This window comes from Phaenicophaeus curvirostris, chromosome 5, assembly GCF_032191515.1.
Source record: "Phaenicophaeus curvirostris isolate KB17595 chromosome 5, BPBGC_Pcur_1.0, whole genome shotgun sequence".
NCBI lineage: Eukaryota > Metazoa > Chordata > Aves > Cuculiformes > Cuculidae > Phaenicophaeus > Phaenicophaeus curvirostris.
Window position 1 is genome coordinate 482,103 of NC_091396.1, and position 6,134 is coordinate 488,236.

Consider the following 6,134-nt stretch of genomic DNA (forward strand, 5'->3'; position numbering starts at 1 on the left):
CTCTCGGCCTGCCCCCATACAGGAGGTGCTAGTTTGGAACATACCTGTGTCTTGTCCTGCATTTCCAATCTCACAAGTCCATATAAACCTTTCAGGCATCACTTCAGGTGCTGGAAACACAAGCTCGATGGCTCGGGCTGTGTTTCATCCTGCCTGATTTCAGCGAGAGGTGGGTCCAGGCGTGCTTGGGTTAAGCGAGTTGTCCGGTTGCTGGAGAGCTGGTCATCGCGGAGGCTGACTCATCCCTTCCACTTTGGGACCGGCTGGCCTGGGCAGCCCTCGGGAGATGCTCTTCCTTCCCTGCTGACTGTCCGTGGCAGCTGGAGACACGGATTTTAAACAGCTGATGGTAACAGGAAACCTTTGACCGTTGTATCCTCCAAAAACCATCTCCCACCTCCTCTTCCCTCTCCCAAAGGCGGCTCTGGTGCCGTGCTGGGCCCAGAGATCCCAGCAGCAGCAACGAATTGCAGTATGGTGCGGGCTGGCACGAGGACTGTGGCAGCGACTGCCTTCCTGTCACAGACTGTTCCTGGCCCCAGCGGAAGCGGCGCTGCCAGCCGGAGCAGTTCTGGAAACCACGCGGTCCCCCTGCGTTTCCTAAGGCAGGCGAGTGCTGGGGGGAGGGAACGGCATCTGTGTCTTGGCTTTAGAGGAGCTGGGGGAATGTTCTGTCCTTCCTGGTGCGGGAGCAACACTTGGGAATAACAAGACGCTTCCAGGCTTGAGAACAGAGAGGAAGAGCCTGGTGTTGATTTGAGTCCTGCACTCGGGTGCAGCTCCAGGCCTGGGGAAGAGCGGCTGGAAAGCTGCCTGGCAGAGCAGGACCTGGGGGTGCTGGGTGACAGTGGCTGAACGTGAGCCAGCAGTGGCCCTGGTGGCCAGGAAGGCCAATGGAGTCCTGGCTTGGATCAGGAATAGTGAGGCCAGCAGGAGCAGGGAAGGGATTGTCCCACTCGACTCGGCGCTGGTGAGGCTGCACCTCAGATCCTGGGTTCAGTTTTGGGCCCCTCAGACTAAGGACACTGAGGAGCTGCAGCGTGTCCAGAGCCTGTCCAAAGCCCCCTTTTCAACACTGGAAGCGGCTCTAAGGTCTCTCCGGAGCCTTCTCCAGGCTGAACAAGCCTGGGCTGATGGCAGAGGGGCTCCAGCTCTTGCAGGTCCCCATGTGGAGCACGAATGCCTGTGTGCAGCAGGGTCTGGGCCGTGCCGACCCCACGCCGTCCCTCGCTGAAGAAAGATGTTTAGCCGAGCCCTCGGTCTGCGCTCTTGCACAAGAGATGGACAAACCTCCAGCCTGGCTGTGCATCAGCCCAGCCGTGACCTCATCCTTCGCCCTCTGAAGAGCGATGGGCCGTGACACCTTAATTCACTTGTGGCTCTGGTTTTTTTCCACCCCCTCAGATGCAGCTGCTCTCAGGAGCTCGTTTAGAGTAATGCTTCCATCATTTAGAAGGCTAACGCTGTTCTAAACCCTCCAATGGGATGCGATGGTCACAGCTGCTTGGATGCAGAGCCTGCAGCTCCAAGGTGCTCGGGTTTGGGTTTTGCTTCCCGACAACGCTAAGATCATCGCCAGGATTGAAGGAGCAGTGGCCCGTGCTGCTTGTGCTGCCTGTGGTGCATGGCCAGAGCTCTGTCTGGGCAGGTTTTACATTACCCACCTGGTGGGGTTCCTTTCCCTTCCCTCAGCGAGTTGTTCCGTGCTCTAAAATAAGCTTCAGGAGCAAAGCGATTCCTCAGAGCGCGAAGGCTCCTGCTGCGAGGAGCCGTTCCTTGGGCAGCCTCGCGGCGCGTGATGGATGCCGTGCCCTGCAGCTTCTGCGCAGAGACAGAGCTGTATGGGTCTCCCTCTTCGGGGCTGCGGTGTTTGCACCTACCAAACGCAACCGTTCCGTGCCGCATCGCGAGCTGCAGGCGCTGAACCCTTGAAAAGTCCTCAGGACACGGCACTGGGGCCCCTGGAACGGGAGGGAAGCGCTGTTCGTGGGCCCCTCTGGTGTGTTTCTGTCCCTGGCAGCTTTGTGAAGGTGGTTTTGGACGCTGACATGGAGCCGGCTTTGTTTTCTCAGCGTGATCTGGGCACGTTCTGGCTCTAACGGTTTGAAACCCACGGCAGACAAGGTGCCGCCTGGACGCTGTGCTGGTTTGTTGTCTCTCGTGCTGGTTTGTTGTCTCTCGCGCTGGAGGTTTTCTTGTCTTTCATGGCCAAAACCAATGCCCTCTCATTAAGGAGAGAAAGGGAACACTTCACCGCTGGCTCTGGGCTGGCACAAAGCTGGGGCCAGGTGCCTTTTATCTATTTTCTCTCTCCCTATTTATAGAACCTGGGAGAAGCGGTTGGGACCCACGTCCCCAGCCCTGTCGCGCCTGCCCGGCCGCTAACGCCGCTTTTGTGCAGCTGCAGCAGAGTCAGAGTTCGGTTCCAGTAGGAACAGGGCGAGACCGTGAAGCTGCTGAGCAAGGAGAGGGCCCTGAGGTCTGGGGGTGCTTTTTAATTGTGCGCTGGCTTCGCTACAGCAACCAAAAATGTGTTTATGGCTGGGATGGTGTGGCTGCAGGGATGCTCCTGGAGAGTGTTCCCTGATGGCCCCGTCTGACATTAACTCTCAGGGCGTGCTGGCAGCAAAGGGTGTTGCATGCGGTGTCGTCTCGAGAGGATCCGGGTTTGTGCGGTTGTTCCGAGTGACATTAATGCGATGTGTGAGCTGGGAACGTGGGGTTTGAGCCCTTCCAGGGGGAGCTCAGGGATGAGTTAAGCGTGAAGCTCAGCAAGGACAAATGGCTTGCAGAATCGGAGTGTCCTGAGCTGGAAGGGACCCACGAGGATCGTTGAGTCCATCTCCTGTCCCTGCACAGGGCACCCCAACACTCACACCGTGAGGCTGAGGGCACTGGCCAAACACTTCTGGAATATTGTCAGGTTTGGCACTGCGACTGCTTCCCTGGGAGCTGTTCCAGGGCTCCACCACCCTCTAGGGGAAGAACCTTCTCCTACTGCCCAACATAACCCTCCCCTGGCATCTTCCTGAGATCCAGAGAGGAGAGCTCGGTACCTGCTCCTTCTCCCCATGTGAGGAAGCTGCAGAGCACAATGAAATCTCCTCTCAGTCTCCTCAGGCTGAACAGATCAAGCGGCTTCAGCCGCTCCTCAGCTTCCCCCCTAAACCCTTCACCAGCCCCAATCCCTCCTCTGGATGCTCCCCAGGAGTTTTAGCTCCTGTTTATCCTGTGATGCCCAGGACTGCATCGGGTACTCAGGTTGCCCTCTTGGCTGCCAGGGCTTGATGTCGACTAGACCCCCCCGATCCCTCCCCGCGGGGCTGCTCTCCGGCCTCGCACTCCCCACTCTTTGGACACCCAGGGTGCTGTGTCCCAGGGGCAGAACCCACCACGTTTGGCCAGTGCCTTCAGCCACCCAGTCTGGACCACGGTGTGGGGCTCCTGGGAGCTGAGGCTCCAGCCTGAAGCGCTTTGGTTGGCTTGAGGATGACTTTTTATTTCTGCTGGATTCGTGTTTGCAGGACATGATTCACAGGTGCCTTTGGCCTCTTTCCCGGCACAGACTCCGCGTCTTCAACGAACTGTGAGTATGGAATAGCCTGGCCACAAATATTTCAACAGAAACCAATATCTACTCCACCTTCTCCCCTCCAGCTCTGCCACTGGTGTTTGTTTCCCGTGGAGGTGGCTTATTCAGCGATTGCAGATGGTGATTAAGTCCTATTCCCATTGTCATCCAGCTGAAACGTCCCCACCAGGTGTGGGACCGCGGAGATGTTGATGCCGAATGCTCCCACCGTGCCGAGGAGATCTGGGTGTGAGGTGAGGAGGAGTTTCTCCGGGTGCTCTCAGGGACGTGAACCCCAAAGCTCTGGGGTCCAAGCCCACCTGAGAAGAGAAGGATGCGATGTGTGTGTTTCTGCATGGTCTCTGCAGCAGCGGGTGTTGGACTGGGGGCTCAGAGCTCAGGGGAGGTGGTTTGAAGGGTGTGGAGCAGTTTTCTCTGCACCTCGGGGCCCCCAGCAGCACGTGCCGACCCCGCGATCCCCAAGGGCAGCGCTTCACCACGCTGGAGCTGAGCAGAGCACGGGGAACGGCGGCGCTCCTGGGGTTGTTGACTTAAATCGAGGATGAAAAGAAAAGAATTTACACAAGTGCTGGCCTGGGTCAGCCTGCTCCGCTCTGTGCTTCTGAGACGAGGGGAACTACACGGGGTTTGGAGGGATGTGGCACTTGGGCTTAGCAGGCACCGTGGGGTTGGGTTGGTGCTTGGTCTGGATGAGCTGAGAGGGTTTCTCCACCCTGAGTGATTCCATGACTCTGACTCTTTTTCCTTGATACTGGAAGAACAAGGTGAGTGCTGCCCACTCCTGCTCCTTGCAAGAGGAACCTGGACAGCCCCTGGGAACAGGTATTGAGGCTTCTCCAGCCAGGAACCTACCAAGTGAAGCGCGAGGGTTGATTTTCCATAAAATGTGACCATGTTTCTATTGTCACAGAACTTGCAGGCAAAGAATTTTTCCTGCAGCTTCTCCCTCGCTGTCAGATTTGGCTGAAATTGGGCAACGTATTAAAAAATGGGATCAAAGAGTCAGGCAAGAGAGAGGAGCTGACTGCAGGCGTCTCATTTCCTTAGGAAATGGGGCTAAAAATAGGAAAGGAACATAATGGAGCCTTCTTTTTCTTGACATCCCCCTCCTTCCCCAGCTGGGAATCAGCTCTTCTCCTGAAATTGGAGGTTTATTGCTCTTGCTGTTGTCTTCTGGGCTCCAGATGTGGTCGAGCCGCAAACGCGTCTCCCTCCAGCTTTGGGGAAGTGGTGTAGGAGCGTTCGCTGTGAGCAGCTGGAGCACGGGAAGGGAGACGTGGGGAAGCTCGGGCCATGATGGGAAGGTGGATTTCTGGATGAGGTGACCCCTCCAGGCTCCCCGGGACCGTCCCTGCTTATCCAGGGCCCCTCTCCAGCGGGGCCAGAGCTTTGTCCCGGCAGCTCTGGTGGCTCCAGCTCTCCCGCTGGCAGCGACGCTTCCGATAACCTTTCTTGGAGCAAGTGAGGAAACACTTTGGCACTGATGGTGGGCAGATGCCTTCTGTGGGCATCAGCACGGTTGCTTGTGACACACGACAGGGTCTAAAAATAATATGTATCTGGAGCCCTCGGTGCAGGGAGGACATGGAGCTGCTGGAATGGGTCCAGAGGAGGCCACAGAGATGATCCGAGGGCTGAAGAACCTCCTGTATGGAACAGCCTGAGAGTTGGGGTCGTTCAGGCTGGAGAAGAGAAGGCTGCAGGGAGACCTTAGAGCAGCTTCCAGAGCTGAAAGGGGCTCCAGGAAAGCTGGGGAGGGGCTCTGGATCAGGGAGGGCAGGGACGGGATGAGGGGAAGGGTTTTTAGCTGAAGGAGGGAAGGCTGAGGTGAGATCTTAAGGATAAATGCTTTGCTGTGAGATGGGCTGAGGGGAAGGCTGGGGACTGAGTGACTCCTCGCATCTTTGTTAACTTCTGCACACAAAAAAGGGCCAGAATCGGGATTTCAAGCAGGGATTTTAGGGAGAGGCAGCATCCTGGCCATGTTTCCCACCCCTCCTCCTAGTTTTCCCCCTTGAGCAGCTCTCCAGGAGGAGGAAGAGAGGAAGAGGAGGAGGAGAGGTAGAAGAGGAAGAAGATGAGTAGAAGGAGAGGAAGAAGGGGAAAAGGAAACGAGGAAGAAAAGGAGAGGAGATAAGAGGAGGAGAGGAAGAAAAGGAGAGAAGAGGAGGAGGAGAGGTAGAAGAGGAGGAGGAGAGGAATAAGGGGAGAAGGAGGAGAGGAAGAAGAGGAAGAAAAGGAGAGAAGAGGAGGAGGAGATGGAGAGGAAGGAGAGGAGGGAGAGGAGGAGGAGAAGGAGAGAGAGAAGAGGAGGAGGAAGAGGAGGAGGAGGAGAGGAAAAGAAGAAAGGAGGAGAAGGAGAGGGAGAAGAGGAGGAGGAAGAGGAGGAGGAGGAGAGGAAAGAAGGAGGAGGAGAGGAGAAGAGGAGGAGGTAGAAGAGGAGGAGGAGAGGTAGAAGAGGAGGAGGAGAGGGAGAAGAGGAGGAGGAGTAGGAGGGGTGCAGGCTGTGTCGGGCCGAGCGGGCGGGGCTCGCGGAGCCGGT